Source organism: Macaca nemestrina, chromosome X, assembly GCF_043159975.1.
Source record: "Macaca nemestrina isolate mMacNem1 chromosome X, mMacNem.hap1, whole genome shotgun sequence".
NCBI lineage: Eukaryota > Metazoa > Chordata > Mammalia > Primates > Cercopithecidae > Macaca > Macaca nemestrina.
In genome coordinates this window covers 91,526,130-91,553,615 of record NC_092145.1, presented here as the reverse complement: position 1 = coordinate 91,553,615, position 27,486 = coordinate 91,526,130, and the positions used below count along the sequence as shown (strand labels likewise).

Here is a 27,486-nt window from a genome sequence, read left to right as displayed (position 1 = left end):
ATTCATGACAAAAACACCAAAAGCAATTGCAACAAAAGAAAAATTTGACAAATGGAATCTAAATAAACTAAAGTGCTTCTGCACAACAAAAGAAACTATCAGCGTGAACAGACAACCTACAGAATGATAGAAAATTTTTACAATCTATGCATCTGACAAAGGTCTAATATCCAGAGTCTAAGAGGAGCTTAAACAAATTTACAAGAAAAAGACAATCCCATTAAACAGTGGGCTAAGGATATGAGCAGATGCTTCTCAAAAGATATTTGGCCGGGCATGGTGGCTCACGCCTGTGATCCCAGCACTTTGGGAGGCTGAGGCGAGAGGATCACGAGGTCAGGAGAACGAGATCATCCTGACTAACACCGTGAAACCTCGTCTCTACTAAAAATACAAAAAATTAGCCAGGCGTGGTGGCGGGTGCCTGTAGTCCCAGCTACTCTGAAGGCTGAGGCAGGAGAATGGCATGAACCCAGGAGGCGGAGCTTGCAGTGAGCCGAGATCGCGCCACTGCACTCCAGCCTGGGCGACAAAGCGAGACTCCATATCAAAAAAAAAAAGAAAAAAAAAAAGAAGATGTTCATGTGGCCAACAAATGTGAAAAAAAGCTCAGCATCACTGATCATTAGAGAAATGCCAATCAAAACCACAATGAGATACTACCTCCTGCCAGTCAGAATGGTAGTTATCAAAAAGTCAAGAAACCACAGATGCTGGCGAGGCTGCAGAGAAAAAGTAATACTTTTACACTGTTGGTGACAGTATGAATTTTTTCAAACATTATGGAAGATAGATCTAGAAGCAGAAATACCATTTGACCCAGCAATCCATTACTGAGTATATACATAAAGGAATATAAATCATTCTATTATGAAGATACATGCATGTATGTTCATTTCAGCACTATTCCCAATAGCAAAGACATGGACTCAACCCAAATGTCCATCAACGAGAGACTGGCTAAAGAACATGATGTACATATACACTATGGAATACTATATAGCCATAAAAAGTAATGAAATCATGTCCTTTGCAGGGACATGGATGGAGCTAGAAGTTTTATCCTCAGCAAACTAATCCAGGAACAGAAAACCAGACACCACATGTTCCCACTTATAAGTGGGAACTGAATGATGAGAACACATGAACACACAGGGGGAACAACACACACTGGGGCCTGTTGGGTGTTGGGGGGATGAATTGCATCAGGAAGAATAGCTAGTGGGTGCTGGGATTAATACCTAGGTGATGAGTTGATCTGTGCAGCAGACCACCATGGCACATGTACCCTGTAACTTAAAAGTTGATGAAAAAAACAAGAAAAATTTGCAGATTCTATAAAACTGACTAAAAATAGATGATATTACACAATATACCCATGTAACAACCTGCACCTGTACCCACATATTTAAAATGAAATTTAAAATTAAAAAACAAAATAGGCTTTGACAAAAAAATTTTGCCCAAGCCCCCAAAAGCAATTGCATCAAAAACAGAAAACAGACAAGTGAGAACTAATTAAATTAAAGGGCTTCTACACAGCAAAAGAAACTATCCAGAGTAAATAGACAACATAGAGAATGAAAGGAAATATTCACAAACTATGCATTCCTACAAAGGCCTATTGCCCAGAATCTACAGATAACAGATCAACAAGAAAAGACAAACAACTCCATTAAAAATTGAAGTTGACATGAACAGACACTTCTCAAAAGAAGACATACAAGCAGCTAAAAACTTATCAAAAAATTCTCAATATCACTAATCATCAGAGAAATGCAAATAAAAACCAAAATGAGACACCGTCTCACACCAGTCAAATGGCCATTAGAAAAAGTCAAAAAGCAACAAGATGTTCACGAAGCTGGATATGAAATGAAATGCTTTTACACTGTTGGTGACAATGTAAATTAGTTCAGACACTTTGGATAGCAGTTTGGAGATTTCTCAAGAAAATTAAAACAGAATTATCATTTGATCCAGAAATTCCATTACTAAGTATATACCCAAAGAAAAATAAATCATTACACCAAAAGGACACATGTACTTGTACCTTGATTGCTACACTATCCACAATAGCAGAGACATGGGATGAACCTAGGTGTCCATCAGTGTTCAGTTGAATAAAGCAAATGTGGTACACATGCACCATGGAATATTATGCATCAGTAACAACAAATGAAATCATGTCATTTGCAGCAACACAGATGGAGGTAGAAGCCATAAGCAAACTAACACAGGTGCAGAAAACTAAACACTACATGTTCTCATTTATAAGTGAAAGTTACAGATAAAGCACGCATGTACATAAACATGAGAAAAATAGACATTGTAGACTACTAGAAGTGGGATAGAGGAAAGGGGATGTGGGTTGAAAAACTACCTATTGTGTACTATGCTCACTACCTGGGTACAATACACTTATGTCACAAACCTTTATATGTAGCCCCTGTATCCTACATATAAGTTAAACTTATTTTTTAAATGAGATAAAAAAATCTAAGCATTAACATAAAAATTATGGAAAATAGAGGAAACCAACAAAAAGCAAGCAAAAAAAGAAAATTACATAAATTACTCCAAAAAATTATTAAATAGAGATCATAGAAACATTGAAACTGATCAAACTTAAAGTAGGCTCTTTGAAAATATCTACAAATTTGACAATACATTAGCTAGACTAAGAAGAAAAATAAAGAAATTATGAAAGTTAGAAATCAAAGGAGATATTACCATGGGCCCTTCAGAAATTAAAAGTGTAAGGGAATAAATACTATGGGCAACTTTATGCCAATAAACTAAACAACTTTGATAAAATAGGCTAACTTCTACAAAATTACTACTGTACCCCAAATGACTCAGGAATTAACATAAAATAATAACAGAGATAAAACAGACATTTTCTTAGATATTAAAAATCTCAGCCCAAAGAAAAGTCAGAGACTGTATGTTTTCACTGGTAGCTTTTATGAAATATGTAAAAAAACAATTCCATTACTCAACAAACTTTTTTCAGAAATACATGAGTACAGAATATTTCTTAACTCTTTTTATGAGGCCAATATCCTGACACAAAAGCCAGACTAAGGCATGTCAAAGAAGAAGAACTACACGTCAATATCCTTCATTAATAGAGATGCAGCAATCTTTAACAAAATACAACAGTGTTTAAAGAAAATAACACATCAGTATATAGAGGGAATTAAATGTAAGAGTATATATGAATGGTTGCATTAATTGCCTCAAATTTAATTAATAAAACACAACACCTTAATACTACACAGCAAAAATATTAAAGAGCATCTTAATAGATGCAGAGAAGACATAAGACAAAATACAGTGTCCATTCATTATAAAATCCCTTAGCAAGCTTAGAATATCAGGAAAGTCTCTCTACTTGATAAGACATTAATAAACAACACATGAAGTATTATATTAAATGGTTGTCAGTAAATTTTCTATGCTATAACTGAATACCTATGACTTGGTAATTTACAAAGAAAATAAGTTCATTTAGCTTATGGTTCTAGAGGCTGGGAACTCCAAGAGCCATGGTGCTGATATCTGGTGAGGGTCTTCCAGCTGTGTTGTGATATGGTGAAGGGCATCACATGGAAAGAGAGCAAGAATGTCTATATCAGTTCAGTTTCTCTTTCTGTTTTCACAAAGGCACCAGTTCCATCATGAAGGCCTCACCCTGACAACTGTATTTAATACTAATTACTTCCCAAAGGATCTACCTCCAATCAATATATGGATGTGAGGGTCAAGTTTCCATCACAGGATATTTGTGACACATTTAAGCCATTGCGTTCTATCCCATCCCTCAATATTTATGTCCTTCTCACATGCAAAATACACTCATTCTGTATCAATAGCCCCAAAGTCTTAACTCTTTCTAGCACCAACTCAAAAATCCTAAGTTCAGAGTCTCATCTGAATCAGGTATGAGTGAGACTCAATTCACAATTCATCTTGAGGCAAATTTCTTCCAATTGTTAGCCTGTGAAATTAAACAAGTTATCTATTTCAAAAATAAAATGGTGGGACAGACATATGACATATTCCTATTCCAAAAAGGAAAATGGGCAAAGTGAAAATAGTTACAAGTCTCAAGTAAGTCCAAACCCCAAAAGGAAAAAAACATATTCAGTCTTAAAGCCAAAGAATAATTTCCTTTGACCTCACACATATATCCTGTGCACACTGGTGTGGGTGTTGTGACCTCAAGGCCTTAAGGAAGCCCCACACAAACCATGTTGCAGGACTCACCCCACAATTAAGCTCTCCTGAGTTGGCTTTGTACATTAATAGCTCCGTAATTCTGGGGTCTTTGTGGTGGTGCTGCTCCCAAGCCTCTATTAGGCATTATCCTCGTGCGGACTCTCTGCAATGGCCTTGCTCCCATAGATGCCCTAGGCACTGACTTGGTGAAGGCTCTCTGTGGTGTCTTTGCTTTTGTGACATCTCTTCCTTGCTCCTCAGGCTGTCTGTGACATCCTTTGAAATCGAAATGAAGAAATTCATCCCCCGACAGTTTTTGCATTCTGCATATCTTCAGTATTAGCACCACATAGATGCTGCCAAAGTTTATGACTTGCACCTTCCAGAGTAGCAGGCCACACCACCTGAGGCCATTTGAGCCATAGCTGGGGTGGCTGAACACTGCTGCACTTCTGAAATGCTGGGAGCAGACACCTGAGGCAACTAAAAGCAGGGACCCATCCCCTAAATAAATTCTGCCCTCCTAGAGCTCTGGGCCTGTGATGGGAGGGGCCACATCACATATCTCTGAAATACCTTAGGGTTTTCGGCCACTATTCTGATGAATAGCCCCTGGCTTTATTCTATCAACACTAATCTTATCAATAGGTCACTTGGTTACACTCTTGGTTTCCTCTACTAAAAATGCTCTTTCATTCTCCACCATATGACTAGGCTGCAAATTTTCTAATTCTTTCTACTATGCTTTCTTTTAAAATTATAAATTCTGTTTTTATATTATCTCCTTCCTCTCTTATTTTATATAAGCAGTTAAAAGTAGCCATACAGCAGACTGAATGCTTTGCTACTTAGATATTTCTTTCACCAGATATGCTAGCTTCACTCTTTTTTCTGTCTTCTACAAAGAAATAAGAGATGACACAAGCAAATGGAAAAATATTTCATGCTCATGGACAGGAAAAATCAATATTAAAATTGCCTAACTGCCCAATGCTATTTACAGATTCAATGCTATTCCTATCAAACTACAAATGACATTCTTCACAGAACTAGAAAAAAAACTATTTTAAAATTCATATGGAACCAAAAAAGCTCAAGTAGCCAAGGCAATCTTAAGCAAATAGAACAAAGCTGGAGGTATCACATTACCTAACTTCAAATTATACTATGGCGCTACACTAGCCAAAACAGCATGGTACTGGTACAGAAACAGACACATAGACCAATGAAACAGAACAGAGAGCCGAGAAATAAGACCACACCTGCAACCACCTGATCTTTGACAAAGATGACAAAAAGAAGCAATGGGGAAATGACTCTATTCAATAAATGGTGCTGGGATGACTGGTTAGCCATATGCAGAAAATTGAAATTTGGCCCCTTCCTTATACCATATACAAAATTAAACTCAAGATGGATAAAAGACTTACATGTAAAATCCAAAAGTATAAAAACTTTGGAATACAACCTAGGCAATGCTATTCTGGACATAGGCGCTAGTACATATTTCATGACTAAGACACCAATTGCGGCAAAAGCAGAAAAATGGGATCTATTTTAAGTAAAGGGCTTCTTCGGAGAAGAGTATCAGCAGAGTAAACAGACAACCTACAGAATCTGATAAAGCATTTGCAAACTATGCAAACTTTTGCAAACTATGCATAAAACATTTGCAAACATGTATGTAAACAAACACGTTTACAAGAAAAAAACACAGAACCCCATTAAAAAGTGATCAAAAGACAGTTTCAAAAAGGACATACATGTGACCAACAAGCATGTGAAAAAAAAAAGCTCAATATCACTAATCATTAGAAAAACACAAATCAAAACCACAATGATATGCCATCTCATACTAGTCAGAATGGCTATTTTTTTTTTAACCACTAAAAGGCCAGTTAATGAAATTTTACTTATTTATTTTTAATCTCAATCGTTTTTGGGAAACAGGTGGTGTTTGGATACAAGAATAAGTTATTTACTGGTGATTTCTGAGATTTTGGTGCACCCATCAACCAAGTAGTGAACATTGTGCCCAGTGTGTAGTCTTTTAGCCTTCTCACCCTTTTCCCTGAGTCCCCAAAGACCATTGTATCATTCTTATGGCTTTGTGTCCTCAAAGCTTAGTTTCCACTTATGAATGAGATCAATGTTTGGTTCTCCGTTCCTGAGCTACTTCACTGAGAATAATGGTCTCCAAGTTGCTGCTAATGCCATTATTTCATTCTTTTTATGGCTGAGTAGTATTCCATGGTGTGTATGTGTATGTGTGTGTGTGTGTGTATATTATATTTTATATAAATACATATACACATTTTCTTCATTTATTCATTGATTGATGGGCATTTGGATTGGTTCTATATTTTTACAATTTAGAAATGTGCTGCTATAAACATGCATGTGAAAGTATCTTTTTTGAAAAGTGACTTCTTTTCCTCTGGATAGATACCCAGGAGTGGGATTGCTGGATCAAATTGTATCTCTACTTATAATTTTTTAAGGAGTCTTCACACTGTTTTCCACAGTGGTTTTACTAGTTTACATTCCCACCAGCAGTGTAAAAGTGTTCCCTTTTCACTACATCCATGTCAACATTTAATTTTTTTTATGCCCATTCTTGAAGGAATTAGGTGGTATGGCATTGTGGTTTTGATTTGCATTTCCCTGATAATCAGTGATGTTGAGCATTTTTTGAATATGTTTGTTGGCCATTTGTATATCTTCTTTTGATAATTGTCTATTTATGTCCTTAGCACACTTTTTGATGAAATTTTTTTTTTCTTGCTGATTTGTTTGAGCTCCTTATAGATTCTGGATGTTCGTCCTTTGTCAGATGCATAGTTTGCAAAGATTTCCTCCACTCTGAGGGTTGTCTGTTTACTTTGTTGATTATTTCTTTAGCTGTGCCAAAGCTTTTAAGTTTAATTAAATCCCATCTATTTATGTTTGTTTGTGTTGCATTTGCTTTGGTGTTCTTGGTCATGAAGTCTTTGTCTAACCTAATGTCTAGAAGGGTTTTTTCAATGTTATCTTCTAGAATTTTTATGGTTTTAGGTCTTACTTTTAAGTCTTCAATCCATCTTGAGTTGATTTTTTTATAAGGTGACAGGAGGATCCAGTTTTATTTTTCTACATGAGACTTGCCAATTACACCAGCACCATTTGTCAAATAGGGTGTCCTGTCTCACTTTATGTTTTTGTTTGCTTTGTCAAAGATCTGTTGGTTGTATATATTTGGCTATATTTCTGGGTTTTCTATTTTGTTCCATTGGTGCATCTGCCTATTTTTCTACCAGTACCATGCTGTTTTGGTGACTACAGACTTGTACTATAATTTGAATCGTAATGTGATGCCTCAAGATTTTTTTCTTTGTCTTGCTTTGGCTGTGCAGGCTCTTTTTTGGTTCCATATGAATTTTAGGATTGAGTTTTCTAGTTCCGTGAAGAATGATGGTCGTATTTTGGTGGGAGTTTAATGGAATTTGTAGACTGCTTTTGGAAGTATGGTTATTTTCATAATATTAATTCTTCCCATCCATGAACATGGGACGTGTTTTCATTTGTTTGTGTTCTCTATGATTTCTTTCAGCAGTGTTGTATAGTTTTCCTTGTAGAGGTCTTTCACCTTCTGGGTTAGGTATATTTCTAAGTATTTTCTTTTCTTTATTTTTTTGCAGCTATTGTAAAATAGATTGAGTTCTTGATTTGATTCTCACTTTGGTAGCTGTTGCTGTATAGCAGTGCTACTGATTTGTATACATTAATTTTGTATCCAGAAACTTGGATAAATTCATTTATCAGTTCTTGGAGCTTTTTGGATGAGTCTTTAGGATTTTCTAGGTATATGATAATATCATCAGCGAACAGTGACAGGTTGACGTCCTCTTTACTGATTTGGATGCCCTTTATTTCTTTCTCTTGTCTGACTGCTCTGGCTAGAATTTCCAGTACTCTGTTGAATAGAAGTGGTAAAAGTGGGTATCCTTGTCTTGATCCAATTCTCAGGGGGAATGCTTTCAACTTTTCTTTGTTCAGTATAATGTCGGCTGTGGGTTTGTCATAGATGGGTTATATTACCTTCAAGTATGTCCTTTCAATGCTGATTTTGCTGAGCGTTTTAATTATAAACGGATGCTGAATTTTGTCAAATGTTTTTTCTTCATCTATTGAGATGATCATATGATTTTTCTGTGTAATTATGTTTATATGGTTTATCACATTTATTAACTACTGTATGTTAAATCATCCCTGCATCCCTGGTATGAAACCAACTTGATCGTGGTGGATTATCTTTTTGATATGCTGTTGGATTTGGTTAGCTATATTTTGTTGAGAATGTTTGCATCTATGTTCATCATGTATATTGATCTGTAGTTTTATTTTTCTGTTATGTCATTTCCTGGTTTTGGTATTAGGGTGATATTGGCTTCATAGAATGATTGAGGGAGAATTTCCTCTTTATCTTTTGGAATAGTGTCAATAGAATTGCTACCAATTCTTCTTTGAATGTCTGATAGAATTCAGTTGTGAATCTGTCTGGTCCTGGACTTTTTTGTTGGTGTGTTTTTATTACCATTTCAATCTTACTGCTTGTTATTGGTCAGTTCAGAGATTCTATTTCTTCCTGGTTTAATCTAGGAGGGTAGCATATTACCAGGATTTATGCATATCTTCTATATTTTCTAGTTTGTGTGCATAAAGGTGTCCATAGTAGCTTTTAAGGATCTTTGTATTTTTGTGGTATCAGTTGTAATATTTCCATTTTCACTTCTAATTGAGCTTATTTGGGCCTTCTCTCTTCTTGGTTAATCTCACTAATGATCTATCAATTTCATTTATCTTTCCAAGGAACCAGCTTTTGGTTTTGTTTTTTGTATATTTTAAATGAAATTGGAATTTCATTTCATTTAGTTCATTCCAATTTCATTTAGTTCTGCTCTGATCTTTGTTATTTCTTTCCTTCTGCTGGGTTTCGATTTGATTTGTTCCTGTTTGTCTAGTTCCTTGAGTGGTACTGTAGATTGCCTATGTGTGCTCTTTCGGAATTTTTGATATAGGCATTTAAGGCTATGAACTTTCCTCTTCATACCACGTTTGCTGTATCCCAGAGCTTTTGATTGGTTGTGTCACTATTATCATTCAGTTCTAACAATTTTTTAATTTCCATCTTAATTTCATTATTAACCCAATGATCATTCAGGAGCAGGTTATTTAATTTTCATGTATTTTCATGGTTTTGAGTGTTCCTTTTGGAGTTGATTTTCAGTTTTATTCCACTGGTGTCTGAAAGAGTACTTGATATAGTTTTAATTTTAATTTTCTTAAATGTATTGAGACTTATTTTGTGGCCCATAATATGGTCTATCTTAGAGAATGTTCCATGTGCTGCTGAATGGAATGTATATTCTGTAGTAGGTGGCTGTAATGTTCTGTAAATATCTGTTAAGTCTATTTGTTCTAAGGTACAGTTTAAATCCATTGCTTATTTGTTGATTTTCTGTCTTGATGAGCTATCTAGTGCTGTCAGTGGCCATACCACCCTGAACGCACTCAATCTCATCAGAATGGCTATTAGTAAAAAGTCAAAAAGAAAAAAACAAAAAAAAAACAGATTCTAGTGAGTTTGCAGAGAAACAGAAATGTGTATACACTCTTAGTGGGAGTCAGCCATTGTAGAGAGCAGCATGGCAATTTCTCAAAAAGCTGAAACCAGAACTATTACTTGCCATTGCAGTACTATTCACAATAGTAAAGACACGGATGCAACTTAAATGCCCATCTCTTGTAGACCAGATAAAGAAAATGTGTTACATATACACCATGAAATACTATGCAGCCATAAAAACAATGAAATAATTTCCTTCGCAGGAAGAGGAATGGAGCTGGAGGCCATGATTTTTAGCAAAGTAATCCAGAAACAGAAAACCAAATACCACGTGATTCCAATTATAAGTGAGAGGTAAATAATGAGAATGTAAGAACCCAAAGAGGGGAACAACAGATACTAGGGCTTACTTGAAGGAGGAGGGAGAGAATTAGGAAAAATAAACACTGGGCACTAGACTTAGTACCGGGGTAATAAAATAATCCTTATAGGATACACCCATGACATGAACTTACCTATATAGGAAACCGGTTCATGTACTTCTAAACCTAAAATAAAAAATTAAAAAATAACAAACTAAACTCCACAACACATAAAAAGATCATCACCATAATCAAGTAAGATTCCTTCCAGGGATACAAGGATGTCCAACATGCATGAATCAATAAATGTGATATATCATATTAAAATAATAAAGGACAAAAATTATATGATCATGCCAATAGATGCAGAAAAAGCATTTGACAACATTCATCCTTCTTCATGATAAAAAAATTACTCAACATATTATGTATAGAAGAAATGTACATGAACATAATGTGAAGGCCATATACTACAAATTGACAGTAAATTTCATACTGAATGGGGAAAAGTTGAAATCCTTTCCTCTAAGAAGAGGAACAAGGCAAGGATTTCCACTTTCAATACTTGTATTTAATATAATGCTAGAAGTCCTAAGCAGAGTAATTAGGCAAGCATAAAGAGGCATTCAAATTGCGAAGAAGAATTAAATTATCATTGTTTGCTGATGATATGACCTTACACATAAAACATCCTAAACAATTCACTGAAGAGCTGTTAGACCAATAAATAAATTCAGTAAATTTGCAGATTATAAAATCAACATACAAAAATTAGTAGAATTTCTATATGCTTATAGCAAACTATCTGAAAATAAATAAATAAATAATTCCAATTTACAAATACAATAAAGCAAAATGCCTAGGAATAAGTTTAACCAAGGAGGTTAAATATTGCTGCAGTTAAAACTCTACAACACTGATGAAAAAAACTGAAAAATACACAAATAAATTTATATCTTATGTTCATGCATTGGAAGAACTAATATTGTTAAAATGCTCACACTACCTAAAAAGATTTACAGATTTAATGAATCCCTATCTAAACACCAATACCATTCTTCACAGAAATAGATAACAATCTTCTAAAATTAATATGAAACCACAAAAGTCCTTAAATTGCCAAATCAATTTTAATAACAACCAAAAAGTTAACATCCTTATACTACAACCTGACTTCACAGTGTACTGCAAAAACACAGCAAAGCAAAGAGCATTGTATTGACATAAAATAAGGCATATGGACAAGTGGAAAAGAATAGAGAGAACAGAAATAAATCCACACAGTTTACACCAACCGATGTTTGACAAAGATATCAAGAACATGTTATGGGGAAAAGACAGTCTCTTCAACAAATGGTGTTGAGAAAACTAGATATCTACATAGAGAAGAATAAAATTAAACCATTATATTTCAGAATCTACAAAAAGTAACTCAGAATGTATTGAAGACTTAAATGTAAGATCTAAAACTATGAAACTTCCAGAAGAAAACATAGGGGAAATGCTTTATGATTTTTGTATGGGCAATTTCTTTTTCATAAAACCTCAAAAGCACAGGTAACAAATGCAAAAATAGACAAATGGAACCATATCAAAATAAAAAGCTTCTGTATAACAAAAGAATCAATCAAAAGGGTGAAGAGACAACCTACCAAATAAGAAAAAATGTTTGCAAACAATTTATCCAACAATGTAATAATATCCAGAATATACAAGGAACTCAAATAACTCAATAGGAAAAAACAAACAAGTAAATAACTTGATGCAAAAATTTAAAAATATCTGAATAGAAATTTTTCAACAAAAGACATACAAATGAAGAACAGGTATGTCAAAAAAAATATTCAACATCACTAATCATCTGAGAAATGCAAATAAAAACCTCAGTTAGTATCACCTCATCCCAGTTATAAGGATCATTATCAAATAGACAATATAAACGTGCTAATGAGAATGCGGAGCAAAGAGGACTCATACAGTATGAATGTCTCTCAAATAATTAAAAATAAAACTGCCATGTTGTCCAGCAATCCCACTACTAGGTATATATTGAAATGAATTAAAATCAGTGGGTCAAGTAAATAGCTGCCATCTCATGTTTATTCTAGCACTATCACAATAGTCAAAATATAAAATCATTCATTAATCGGATATATTTTATCATTCTACAATTTACATTTACTTAAAAACTATGTTGTACACAATAAAAGCATACAATGTTACCTGTAAATTTGTAAAATAGAAGTAAGTACACTGAGTAATATTACCAATGTTACTAAAAATTCTCTTTGGATTTACAAATTTTAATTTACATTATCATGACACATGACTTAAGCCAGTTTGAGTTTGTTGTAACAACAGAAAAAAGTGATAAATATGATTTGCCTTATGTCTGTAAAATGCTGGAAACACATTTGTTACTCAGGGTTCTCTAGAGGGATACAACTAATTATATATATATATATATACACACACACACACACACACACACACACACACAGAGTTTTATATAGATATAGTTTATTAAACCTTAACTCACATGATCACAAGCTCCCACAATAGGCCATCTGCAAGCTGAGAAGCAAGGAGAGCCAGTCGGAGTCCCAATACTGAAGAACCTGGAGTCCGATGTTTGAGGGCAGGAAGCATCCAGCATGGGAGAAAAATGTAGGTTGTGAGGCTAGGCTAGTATTTTCACATGTTTGTGCCTGTTTTATCTTCTAGCCACACTGGCAGCTGATTAGATGGTACCCACCAAGATTATGGGTGGGTTTGCCTTTCCCAGCCCACTGACTCAAATTTTAATCTCCTTTGGTAACACTCTCACAGACACACCCAGGGTCATTATTTTGTATCCTTCAATTAAATCAAGTTGAAACTCAGTATAATCATCACAAGTCCACCCCTTGTCAACTTGAACCCATACACATCTCCTGAGACCCTCAAATAAAGACAATAATGAGGTCATAATTACGCCTAACATAATAAAACTATCCTTTGTATAACTGGAAACTCACCAATCCCCAACACAACTACTATCACGTAAAGTTAATAATACTTAAATGTTGATACGAAGTCAATAAATCTTGTCATATGATAAAGAAAAAGGAAGTAAAATGAAGTTTTTTTAGTACAAGTGCATACATGTACAAACATGTTTTTAACAAAAGAAGGAGAAAATACTCATGACAACTACAGTCTCGTTTCTGCAGCTGGTCACGTGGTCATAGCTGGTATTGATGACTACCTTCTTCTACCACACATTCTGTATTCCCTTTTCCTTCAGCAAGCATCTCAGCGGGTCATGTTTTTTTGTGTTTTTTTTTTTTTGGTTTTGTTTTGTTTTGTTTTGTTTTTCCCACTGATGGAGTGACCCAAATCTTTATTCTTGAAGGGTATGGGCCATTTGTATTTGTGCTTGGATTGGGCTGTTGTATTTTCCCATTGACCTTAGTCACAGGGCATGGTAATACTAAAAAAACACCCTACTGAATCTCCTGTATTCCATTCATACTCTTTTTTACCTCTGTTGTGGAATAGTAGACTGATTTCATCTTGATAATCTGGGTCAATCACCCCAGCCAACACTTTAACTCCCTTCTGGGCCTGTTGACTTAAAAGCAGGAGGAGCCCAAAGTGTCCATGTGGCAATCTTAACTTCCAGTTTAATGGAATCATTATGTCTCCTAGTGGTAGCCTTCCTCCCTCTGGAACTAAGACCTCTAGGCCAGCAGAAAGTAATGTCACAGGAATAGGAAGCAAAAAATTTGCTAGTAGATCACTAGGAATGATGGTGAGTCGTGCCACTTCCACTTCCATCCCTTGATTCCTGGACCCGTGAATCCTGGCTATGGGAGAAACAGCACCATATATTGGATGCTATTTCAGAGCATACATGGCTTTCTGGAGAACTCTGCCCCAGCCCTGCAAAGTATTGTCACCTAGTTGGCATTTATAATTGTGACTTCAAAAGGTCATTCCACCAATCCAGTCTCATTATGGGGAACATGGTAAGGCCAGTGAATTTCATGAGCAGGAGCCCACTGCTGCACTTCTTTAGCCATAAAGTGAGTGTCTTGGTCAGAGGCAATGCTGTGTGGAGTACCATGACGATCGATAAGGCATTCCATGAGTCCATAGATGGTAGTCTTGGCAGAAGCATTGCATGCAGGATAGGCAGACCCATACCTGGAGTGTCTATTCCAGTGAGGACAAACCTCTGCCCTTTCCACAATGGAAACCTCGTGCCATCAGGTAGCTGGCTGATCACTCTGAGGAGTAGTGCCATACAGAAGTTTCAGTATTGGTCTCTGCTGCTGGCAAAGTGGGCACTCAGCAGTGGCTGTAGCCAGGTCAGCCTTGATGAGTGGAAGTGCATGTTGCTGAGCCCATGTGTAACCTCCATCCCTGACATCATGGCCACTTTTTTCATCGGCCCGTTGGGCTATGGCAGGGGTGGCTGGGGAAAAGAGACTGAGTGGTATCCACAGAACAGGTCATCCTATCCACTTTATTATTAAAATCCTCCTCTGCTGAGGTCACCCGTTAGTGAGTAGTCACATGGGATACAAATATCTTCAACGTTTTTGACCATTCGGAGTGGTCCATTTACATGCCTCTTCCTCAAATTTCTTTGCCACCCATTTTCCAATCATTCTCCTTCCAAGTCCCTGACCATCCAGCCAAACCATTGGCTACAGCCCATTAATCATTCTATAATCACACATCTGGCCATTGCTCCTTCCATGCAAACTGTACAACCAGGTGCACTGCTTGAAGTTCTGCCCACTGGGAAGATTTCCCTTCACCACTGTCCTTCAGGGATGTCCTAGAGAGGGGCTGCAGTGCTGCAGTTGTCCACTTTAGGGTAGTGCCTGCATATCTTGCAGAACCATATGTGAATCAGGCCCTAGTCTTTTGTCTTCCTCTGTCAACTGATCATAGGGATCTCCCCATGAGGCCATCAGTGCAGTCTGGGGGAGATAAGGCACAGTTACAGGAGTGGAGACCATCGGCATTTGAGCCGCTTCCTCATGTAACTTATTTGTGCCTTCAGGACCTGCCCAAACCCGATCACATATATACTACTTTCATTTGATGATGGAATGCTGCTGCGCATGATGCACTTTATACCTAGATGGGCCAGAAAGCACTCAGTTCATGACAGGCAGTTCAGGTCACACGGTGACTTGATGGCCCATAGTCAAACATTCAGTTTCCACCAAATCCCAGTAACAGGCCAAGAGCTGTCTCTCAAAAGGAGAGTAGCTATCTGAAGAAGATGACAGGACCTTGCTTTAAAATCCCAGAGGTCTCCGCTGTGATTCACTTACTGGGGCCTGCCAAAGGATCCAAACATCATCCCTGTCTGCCACTGACATCTCAAGCACCATTCGATCTGCTGGGTCATATGGCCCAAGTGGCAGACCAGCTTGCACAACAGCCTGGACCTGTTGCAGAGCCTTCTCCTGTTCTGGACCACACTCAAAACTGGCAGCATTTTGGGTCACTCAGTAAATAGGTCAGAGTAACACACCCAAATAAGGAATGTGTTGCCTCTAAAATCCAAATAGACCCACTAGGCACTATGACTTTTTCTTGATTGTAGGAGGGACGAAATGTAGTAATTTATTCTTCACCTTAGAAAGAATATCTTGACAGGCCCCACACCACTGGACCCCTAGAAATTTCACTGAGGTAGAATGTCTCTTAATTTTAGTCAGATTTATTTCCCATCCTTTGGCATGCAAATGTCTCACCAATAAGTCCAGTGTGTTTGCTACTTCCTGCTCACTGGATACAATCAGCATAGTGTCATAATGTAATGAACCAGTGTGATATCTTGTGGAAGCAAAAAGCAATCAAGTTCTCTCCAAATAAGATTATGACACAAAGTCAGAGAGTTGATACACCCCTGAGGTAAGAGAGTAAAGGTATATTGCTGGCCTTGCTAGTTGAAGGTAAATTGCTTCTAGTGGACTTTGTGGACAGGAATGGAGAAAAAGGCATTTGCCAATCAATGGCTGCATACCAGGTACCAGGAGATGTGTTAATATGCTCAAGAAACGAAGCCACTTGCTGCATCTGGTACAGCAGCTGTAATTGGAGTCACTACTTGGTTAAGCTTACGATAATCCACTGTCATTCTCTAAGATTCATCTGTCTTCTGTACAGGTGTTCTGTGTGGGAAACGCACGAGGGGAGAAAATCACACACACAGTATCTTTAAGAGTAAACAAGCTGTATCTCACGTAAACAGCAATGCAGATATAATACGCAAATAATATAATAAGCAAATGATATAATAAGCAAAATAATATAGGCAAATTAATATAATAAGCAAATTGCAATGGTCAGGAGAGAAGGGAAAAGACGTGTATATGTGTGTATATATATATATATATATATGGGAAGCAACAGCCTGGGCTCCAGAGTCGGACACTGCACTCACCAGACTATGGAGGATTCACCACCAGACTGGGAAGCAACAACCTGGGCTCCAGAGTCAGACACTTCCCCATGCACAGACGAGGTCTCGTGAAACTTCGGCGTAGTCTAGGACCATAGCTCTTTCTGTAACGAGTTGTTTGGTACGAGGCCCAGTCACAAGGGCCCTTCGTGACGGGGCTGAAGGAACACAAAAAGGTTAACTTTATTTTTGCTATTGTCTGCTGTTTTTCAATAACTAATATAGATTTCTCTGAAACAGTGCCAAATGAACACCTCAAGGAGCTCACACAACCTGTTCCAGAAGTTGACCATTGTTTGTGTCCATGTTCAATTGAGTTCAAATTTAATATTTAACTTTTCCTCCACAATAGGCCAAATAGGAGAGTTGAACGGGGACGTGGTGGAAATCAGACCCCCCGCATCTTTCAAGTCCTTGATGGTGGCACTAATTTCCACAATCCCTCCAGGGATGAAATATAGTTTTTGATTTACCATTTTTCTAGGTAGAGGCAGCTCTAATGGCTTCCATTTGGCCTTTCCCACCATAATAACCCTCATCTTACCAGTCAAGGAGCCAATGTGGGGGTTCTACCAGCTGCTAAGTATGTCTATGCCAATTATCCATTCTGGCACTGGAGAAATGACCACAGATGAGCCTGGGGACTCACTGGACCCACTGTAAGTCTGACCTGAGCTAAAACTCCATTAATTGCCTGACCTCCATAAGCCTATACTTTAACTGGAGGACCACAATGACGTTATGGGTCCCCTGGAATCAACATCAGCTCAGAGCCAGTGTCCAGTAGTCCCTGAAATGTCTGATCCCTTTCCCCAAAGCACAGTTACTCTGGTAAAAGGCTGGAGGTCTCCTTGTGGAAGGATGGGAGAAAGGTTAACAGCGTATTTTGTTGGTTGTGTAGTGGAGCCTTTCCTCAAGGGGTCCTGGCCTTGCCTTCATTCAACGGGTGCTGGGCGTGTAAACTGGCTCAAGTTGGGAAATTGATCGAAAAGACATGATTCTCTGTTTTTACAATTCAAATTAGTCTTTTGTCCATTCTACCTAGGCGTTCTCTGCTTACATAAATTAAGTAGGAATGCAATAGACTTCCTATCAGTTTCACTTCTAGGAACATCATGATTAATTAGCCAATCCAGAGCTCTACATGAGTCAGACTATTCTGATTACTGCTTTTTCTCTATTGTCCATTATGATAGCTACGCTTACCTTGCCTTTGATGGTTGAGTGCTGCCACTTTGCCCTTGCCACGTCAGGATCCAATTATTCCCACCGTATTTAAATTTTGTAGTTGAGTGACTGTAGTTCCCACCATTACATCTGAAATATAAAGAGGAGCAATTACAGGGTTCTTCAAAGATGCAGGTGCTATCCTCACAAATCTATTTTGCAAGGTATTGGTCGATGGTATATTTTCTGGACCCTCCCAACTGGGATGAGTAGGTTAAAAGTAACTAATCCACCCTAGCATTCCACCCTCCCTAAGCCTTTTGATGCCTTCCTCTACATTTAACCAAGGGAGATCAGGCATTTCCAGCTCACTCACAGTGGGCCATCTTTTAATACATATTTCAACTAACCAAGCATATAAACTATTAGAACCTTTTCTAACTCCTCGAGCTGCACCATTAAATGCAGAGTCCCTACTTAGTGGGCCCTTCAATAAATTCAGCCTGATCCAACTCTGTTTCTTCCACCATTATCCCTCACCCTTAATATCCATTCCCATGACTTTTATCCAGATTTCTGTTTATTTAAACTAGAAAAATAAAGCAGTTCTTTTCAAGTGTAGTGCACCACCTCATGGGTCACACTCTCAAACTCACCTATACAGGCCTGCTGGGACTTTAGTCTAGTTATAGGTCTAGAATCAAACAGTGGTATTGGAGGTCGCTCCTGAGGAGAATCAACATTATCTTGCCTGGCAACCACCTCAGGGAGGCCATCACTGTTGCCTCAGGCAGCACAGGTTTTATCTCCTCAGACAACAGTGGAAAGGCTGATGGCAGCATTTGGGTCAAGGAGGGGATGTTCCCACTACTGCGGATGGGAAAGCTGTTCCTTCTGGCAAAAAAGGTTCATCAGAGTTTACAAATTTAGCGTCCCCAGCTTCATCAAGGTCCTCCCACATGTTCCCATTCCAAGTGGCAGAGTCTTGTTCTTTTCCGATCAATGCCCTCACTTTAACAATAGACACTTGGCAAGGCTGTACACGCATTTTTCATTGCAGGTTAGCCATTTGCATGATGAGAGCTTGTGTCTGTTTTCCACAATTTCAGCTCATTCTCTACAGGAGGTGAGACTCTCACTCAAGGCAATCTCAGCAGATTTGAGGCTCAGTATTTGCTTCTAAACCTGGGAGTTAGAATCTCTGAGTTTATAATTTTCTTTCATCACTTTGTCCACTGAACTTAGGAGCAACCAACCAGCTTCACTATATTCCTTGGTGCTTCACATATGGTCAAAGGTATTATGTACAGAATCACTAAACTCCTTGCCTCTCACAAGCAGTAAATCAAGAGTGTTAAGTGAATTTATTTTGCATAAATCTCTAAAAACTTTATGCCAAGGACCATCAGTGTTTTCCATACTATTAGAAGCACAGTTCTTAGTGTTTTGGGGTATAATAATATTAAGCAGCCAAACCTAGAAACCCCAAAACCAATGAAAGAACTCCATCCTTAATATTATGTTCCTGTAGAACCACTCCTGGTACCAAAATCTGTATTAGTCAGGATTCTCTAGAGGGACAGAACTAATAGGAGATATATATGTATATATAAAATAATTGGATCCTGATATACATATATCTACTATTAGTTATGGGCATATAATAGAATGTGTGTGTATATATGATATATATAATATATATATATATAACAGAATATGTATATAATAGAATATATATAAAATAGAATATATATATATAATAGAATATACATGGGAGTTTCTTAAGTATTAACTCACATGATCACAAGGTCCCACAATAGGCTATCTGCAAGCTGAGGAGCAAGGAGAGCCAGTCCAAGCCCCAAAACTAAGGAACTTGGAGTCCAGTGTTTGAGGGCAGGAAGCATCCAGCATGGAAGAAAAATGTAGGCTGTGAGGCTAGGCCAGTCTAGTCTTTTCACATGTTCCTGCCTGCTTTATCTTCTAGCTGCGCTGGCAGCTGATTAGATGGTACCCACCGAGATTAAGGGTGGGTCTGCCTTTCCCAGCCCACTGACTTAAATGTTAATCTCCTCTGGCAACACCCTCACAGACATACTCAGGATCAATACTTTGCATCCTTCAATCCAATCAAGTTGACGCTCAGTATTAACCATCATAGCTCATTAGCATCCCAAGATATTTCCTAGAAAGTATCAATCCCTGTAGTGGCTGTTAATCTAAATCCCTTTAAATTAACATTATCAAGCTGAGGTAAGGGCTGAAAGTGTTTCTAATGTAGAGAAAGCATTTAAAAATTAATATCTTCTGTGGAATTATATTAAACATGTATTTTAAATTAGATAAAAATTGCAAAACAACATTCAAGTTTTAACAGTTTTCATCATTCATATCTATGATAATTAATTTTAGGTGTTAACTTGGCTGGATTGATAAATACTTAGAAACCTGGTAAAACACATTTCACAGTGTGTCTGTGAGAGTGTTTTCAGAGGAGATTAACCTGTGAATTGAGTAGACTAGGTAAGGAACATCCACACTCAATATAAGAGGGCACCATCCAATCTGCTGGGGATCCTGAAATAACAAAAACTGAGAAGTGGTAAATATGTCTGTCTTCTCGAGCTAGAATACACTCTTCCTCTTCTATCATTGGACAACTTCACGCTTGCTGGCCTTAGGACTCCAGGACTTACACCAGTGGCCGCATGGGTTCTCAGGCCATTGGCATTAGATTGAGAGTGACACCACCAGCTTTCATGGTTCTGAGGCCTTCAGACTTGGACTAAGCCACACTACAGCATTTCAGGATCTCCAACTTGCAGATGGCCTGTCATGGAATTTCTCCAGCTCCATAATCATATGAGCCAATTTCCCTAATAAAACCTCGCATGTATCTATCTATCTAATATATCTATTTATTTATAAATAGATTTATATCTATTTATAAATATAGAAATAATCTGTCTATATCCCATTGGTTCTGCCTTTCTGGAAAGCCTTAACACAGACTTAGGTACTAGGAGTGGCTCTAGAGAAACAAACTTTTAAAGATTCATTTTCTTTCATTGGTTTTGGGTATCTGGAAGTGGCTTTAATCTGATTAGATTTAAAAATACTAAGGCCTCTATTTATAATAGTACAGAATGCAATGATAGCCCATGGTATAAACTGTTTATAGAGATATGCAAAATAAATCCATTTGGTACTACTAATTCACTGTCTATAAGAGGCACAAAATTAGTGACTCTACACATGATACCTTTTAACATTTGCAGAAAAGAAAGAAATATAATAATAGTTGGTTGCTCCTAGTATCACTGGACAAAGTGATGAAAGAAAATCATGAGCTCCTACAAAAAGAATTACAAACCACTTCTTACAAAAATCAGAGATGACACAAGCAAATGGAAAAACGTTCCATGCTCATGGTTAGGAAGAATCAATATTGTTAAAATGGCCATACTGCCCAAAGCAATTCATAAATTCAATGTTATTCCCATTAAATTACCACTGACATTCTTCACAGAACTAGAGAAAACTATTTTAAAATTCATATGGAACAAAAAAAAAAAAAAAACAAAGCCCAAATAGCCAAGGCAATCCTAGGAGCCACCAACCAACATCGTAGTATGCCTTTGTTTTCTGCAAAAAGAACAAAGCTGAAGGTGTCACACTATCCAACTTTAAACTATGCTACAGGGCTACAGTGAACAAAACAGCATGGTACTTGTATAAGAACAGACACATAGACCCAGAAATAAGACTGCACACCTACAACTATCTGATCTTTGACAAACCCAACAAAAACAAGCAATGGGGAATATTTTTTCTATTTAATAAATAGTGCTGGAAGAACTGGCAAGCCATATAAAGAAAATTGACACTGGATCCCTTATTTACACCATGTACAATAATTAACTCAAGGATTAAAGACTTAAATGTAAAACTCAAAACTATATGTAATGTATATATAATACATATATGTAATAAATAATATATAATAATATGTAAATATAAAACTCAAAGCTGTAGGGATACTGGAATACTAGAGTAAATTTGTCACATAAAATCTACTAACCTACACCAGGAAAGTTCAGAAGACATACCTTTCACCAATACCTTGTGAAACAGATTTGTGAGGGGATCCCCAGTATCCCTGAAGTGCTCCATGATTTCACTTCTTTGTAAGCTGGACCTTACCATGGGATCCTCAGTCAACCATTTAAAAAACTTAAATGTAATAGGAATAATTCGATCTTGGGGTGGAAGAGGCCATGTTGTGGCACTCAACTCTCAAAGGTAAGGTATGCATAGTTACCATAATAGACAGCAAAGGCAAAACAACAACCAGAAGAGTCTGATTTTCATGGATCTATGGTATTGGCTAGTTAAACATGGTGTTCCTAGAAGTGGACAGATAGAAAACTGTTAAATTTTTACTTTATATAAGTAGAAAGCTTTCAAGTCAAGTAAATAAAAGTCTAACCCAAGTAATAAAAACAGAGAATGATGGGTCCTAAATCAATTCCCAGACTTGAGCCAGTTTACAGACCTAGAAAACCTTGAATGAAAGGGAGACCAGGTCCCCTCCAGGAAGGACACCAGTACACTACTAAAAATCTGTACCATTTATTTTTATCCGATTTTTCTTCTTGGTGCTTTGCCTGGGTAACTGCAGTGGAGAAAAAGGAATAATAATACTTTTCAGGGACTAGTGAACACTGGCTCTGAACTGATGCTCATTACATGAGATCCAAACATCACTGTGACCCTCCAGTTACAGTAGGGCTTTACAGAGGTTAGGTGATTAATGCAGTTTTAGATCAGATGCCACTCACAGTGGGTCTAGTGGGTTTCTGAATTCATTCTGTGATCATTTCTTCAGTTCCAGAATGCATAACTGGAATATACATATTTAGCAACTGGCGGAATCTCCACGCTGAGTTTTTAACCTGTGTAGTCAGGACTATTAAGTGGAAATGGCTAAATGTAAACCACTAGAGTTGGTTCTATCTAGGAAAATAGTACAGCAAAAACAATACTGCAATCCTGGAGGCAATGCAGAGATTGATGCCACCATCAAGGACTTCAGTGATGCAGGGGTGGTGATTCCCACCACATCTCCATTCAACTCTCCTTTTTGGCCTGTGTAGAAGACAGATGAATCCTGGAGAAGGACAGTGTGTTACTGTAAGCTTAACCAAGTGGGGTGACTCCAATTGCAGCTGCTGTACCAGATGTGGTTTCATTTCTTGAGCAAATTAACACATTTTTCTGGTACTTGGTATGTAGCTAGTGATCTGGCAAAAACCTTTTTATTGATCCCTGCCCATAAGACCCACCAGAAGTAATTTACTTTCAGCCGTCAAGGCCAGCAATACGCCTTCATTGTCTTACCTTATCTCCAGCCCTGTGTCACAGTTTAGTTTGTAGATATCTTGATTGCCTTTTTCCCCTGACAATATATCACACTGCTGTGTTATATTGATGACATTTTGCTGACCGGACCTAGTGAACATGAAGTAGAAGCCACTCTGAATTTATTGCTAAACCATTTGCATGTGAATGGAAAATAAATCTAACTAAAATTCAGGGGGCTTCTACCTTAGTGAAACTTCTAAGGGTCCAATGGTGTGGTAACATCCTTTTTAAAGAGAAGGATACATTGTTACATCTGGTCCCTCCTACAACCAAGAAAGAGGCACAACATCTAGTGGGCCTATTTAGATTTTGGACAAAACATATTCCTTATGTGAGTGTATTACTCTGTCCCATCTACTGAGACACCTGAAAAGCTGCTAGTTTTGACTGGGACTTAGAACGTAGTGCTCTGCAACAGGTCCAGGCTGCTGTGCAAGCTGTTCTGCCTCTTGGGCTTTAAGATTCAACGAATCCAATGGTACTTGAGGTGTCAATGGCAGATATAAATGCTGTTTGGAGTCTTTGGCAAGCCTTTACAGGTGTATCAGAGTAAAGCCCCCTGAGATTTTTGAGCAAGACCCTGTCATTATCTGCAGATAAATACTAATCTTTTGAGAGATAGCTTTTGGCCTGTTACTTGGCCTTAGTAGAAACTGAATGCTTGGCTATGGACCACCAAGTTGCCATGTGACCCGAGTTTCCCATCCTGAACTGCGTGTTACTTTACCCACAAAATCATAGAGTTGGGTAGGCACAGCAGTACTCCATCATCAAATGGAAGTCGTATATATGTGATGAGGCCCAAGAAGATCCTGAAGACACAAGTTATATGAAGAACTAGCGCCAAAAACCCATGGTTCCTTCTCCTGCTACACCACCTCTCTCTCAGCCTGCACTGATGGCCTCATGGGAAGTACCCTATAATCAACTGACACAGAAAGAAAGGACTAGGACCTGGTTTACAGATGGTTCTGCATGATATGTAGGCACCACCCAAAAGTGGAGAGCTGTAGCAGCATAGTCACTTTCTGCGACAACCTGCAATGGCAATGGTAAAGGGAAATCTTCTCAGTGAGCAGTAATTTAGGCAGTGCACCTGAATGTGCACTTAGCTTGAAAGTAGAAATGCCAAATGTGTGGTTATATACTAATTCACGGGCTGTAGCCAATGATTTGGCCAAATGGTCAAAGACTTGGAAAGAACATGATTGAAAAATTGGTGACAAAGAATTTGGAAAAGAGGTATGTGAATAAAACTCTGAGTGGGCAAAGTATATGAAGATATTTTTGTCCCATGTGAATGCACACTAAAGAATGACCTCAGCAGAGGAGGACTTTGATAATCAGGTGGATAGAATGACCTACTCTGTGGATACTAGTCAACCTCTTTCCTCAGCCACCCCATCATTGCTCAGTGGGTTCATGAACAAAGTGGCAATGGTGTGATGGAAGAGATTATGCAGGGACTCAGCAACATGGACTTCCAGTCACAAAAGCCAGCCTGGCTATGGTCACTGCTGGGTGCCCAATCTGACAGCAGCAGAGATCAACGTCTTAGATGATCATTTCCTGGGATAATCAGCAAGCTACCTGGTGGCAGACTGATTATATTGGACTACTCAATAAATATAAGGGACAGTGTTTGGTCATTAAAGGAATAGACACTGTAGATATGGATTTGCTTTCCCTGCACACAATTCTTCTGCCAAAACTACCATATGTGGACTCATAGGATGTCTTATTTACCATGATGGTGTTCCACACAGCATTGCTTCTGACAAAGGAACTCACTCCATAGCCAAAAGAGTATGGCAGTGGGGTCATGCTCATGGAATTCACTGGTATTTCCATACTCCTCATCATACTGAAAAAGCGGTTTAATAGAATGGTGGAAGAGTCTTTTGAATTCAAAATTACAGCACCAGCTAAGTGATAGTATCTTGCAGGGCTGGGGAAAGGTTCTCCAGAAGGCCTTATATGCTCTAAATCAGTGCCCAGTGTATGCTACTATTCCTCACATGGCCAGGATTCATGGATCCAGAAATTAAGAGGTGAAAATGGGAGTGACATCACTCATGATTTATTATCCCTAGTGACCTGCTAGCAAAACTTTTGCTTCCTGTTTCTGTGACTTTATGCTCTCCTGGCTCTAGATATCTTAATTCCAAAGAGAAGAATGCTTCCTCTATGAGACACAACAATAATTCAATTGAACTGCACATTCAAGCTGCTGCTCAGCCACTTCGGGCTTCTCATGCTTCTGAGATAATAGGATAAGAAATGAGTTACACAGTGTGCTGGGGTGATTGATCCAGACTACCAAGGGGAAATTGTACCACCACTTCACAATGGAGTTAAGGAGATGTTTGGAATACAGAAGATCCCTTAGGGCATCTCTTAGTACTACTACGGCCTGTAATAAAGGTCAATAGAAAATTACAACTACCCAATTTAGGCAAGATTACTAATGGTCAGACTTCAGGAATAAAGATTTGGGTCACCTCACTAGATAAAGAACCACCACCAGCTAAGGTACTTCCGGAAGGCAAAGCGGGTACTAAATATATAGTATAAGAAAGTAGTTACAAACACCAGCTAGGGCCATGTAACCAGTTACAAAAATGAAGACTAATTGTTATACGAATTTATTTCCTATTTTGTTAAGAATATGTCTGTGTGTATATATACATATATTATGTAATATCTTTGTTTTCACTCTTCTCTTATCATGTAATATAAGATTGACTGAATTTATATCAGTATATAAGTATTGTTAATTTTACATAACAGTACTCAAGTCATAGTATATAAGGAGAAGAATAAACATCACCAAAAAAACTTTACCTTTTCTTCTGAGAAAAGGGCTAATGTATTTTACTTGTGTGTAAAATAGGTGTATCATGTTAAGTGGAATTATTACCTTGTTATAGTGTTACTTACAGATTAAATATGGTTTAAGGAGACGTATATGGGTGCCAAGTTGACAGTGAGTGGGCTGGTGATAGTTAATTTTAGATGTCAACTTGACAGGACTGAGGAATACCTAATAACCTGATAAAATATTATATTTGGGCTTGTCTTTGATGGTGTTTCCAGAGATGAGTATGTGAGTCTGAGAGGACTAAGTGGGGGATATCCACCATCAATGTGGGAAGGCATCATCCAATGTGTTGGTGGGCCAGAGATAACTACAAGAGAGAAAAGGTGAATATGTCAATCTATTTGCTGAATCTGGGATACTGTTCTTTTCCAGGCTCCCTGGCCTTTGGACTCCAAGACTTATTCCAGGGCCCCTCTGTGATCTCAGGCTTTTGGCCTTGGACTGAGAATTGCACCATCAGTTTCTTTGGTTCTGAGATCTTCAGACTTGGACTGAGTTACACTACCAGCACCCCAGGGTCTCCCGCTTGCAGATGGCCTTTCATGGGACTCAGTCTCCATAACCATGTGATCCAATTTTCCTAATAAATTCGCTCTCAATATATTGTCTGTACATATATATATATATATATACATATATATGTATACACACACACACACATACAAATGTCATGGATGATATGGCCCATAAATGAGGTCAATGGAAAATTACAAAAACCCAATCCAGACAAGACTATGAATGGTCCAGACTCTTCAGGAATGAATAATACAAGAGACAGAATGAATATTCGATTAGTTCTGTCTCTCTGGAGAACCTTGAAAAATATAATATAAGAATATTTTTCTTCTAGAGATGAGTAAGGGTTGCTGGCATTCTCTTAGTAATGACTTGTTATTCACAGAGGACATGATTGTGTACAGAGAAAATTCAAAGAGATCTATAAAAACTATTAGATATAACCAGTAAATTTAGCAAGGTCCCAGAATAAAGTCAACATACAAAAAATCATTTATGTTTCTATAAACTAAAAAAAAAAAAAAAAAGGGGGGGCGGAGCAAGATGGCCGAACAGGAACAGCTCCAGTCTCCAACTCCCAGCGCGAGCGACACAGAAGACCGGTGATTTCTGCATTTTCAACTGAGGTACTGGGTTCATCTCACCGGGGAGTGCCGGACCATCGGTGCTGGTCAGCTGCTGCAGCCCGACCAGCGAGAGCTGAAGCAGGCCTCACCTGGGAAGCGCAAGGGGGAAGGGAATCCCTTTTCCTAGCCAGGGGAACTGAGACATACAACACCTGGAAAATCGGGTAACTCCCACCCCAATACTGCGCTTTAAGCAAACAGGCACACCAGGA

At 38.0% G+C, this 27,486-nt stretch overlaps 2 long non-coding RNA genes across 5 annotated transcripts in view; one reads left to right on the top strand and one right to left on the bottom strand.

The window, feature by feature from the left end:
• Positions 1-27,486, top strand: part of LOC139360882 (uncharacterized) — a 77,125-nt gene that overhangs the window by 10,719 nt on the left and 38,920 nt on the right. The gene's annotated exons all lie outside the window — the stretch shown is intronic.
• Positions 598-27,298, bottom strand: LOC112425726 (uncharacterized). Of its 4 annotated transcripts, XR_011618442.1 has the most exons (5): positions 17,867-27,298; positions 16,643-16,818; positions 12,731-16,370; positions 10,345-10,377; positions 598-4,500 (listed from the first exon to the last, which is right to left on the bottom strand). It is a non-coding gene; the product is annotated as an uncharacterized lncRNA (long non-coding RNA). The 4 variants fall into 4 exon arrangements; XR_011618441.1 differs by having other exon boundaries at positions 598-10,377; XR_011618443.1 differs by having other exon boundaries at positions 598-16,370; positions 17,867-22,233; positions 23,228-27,298.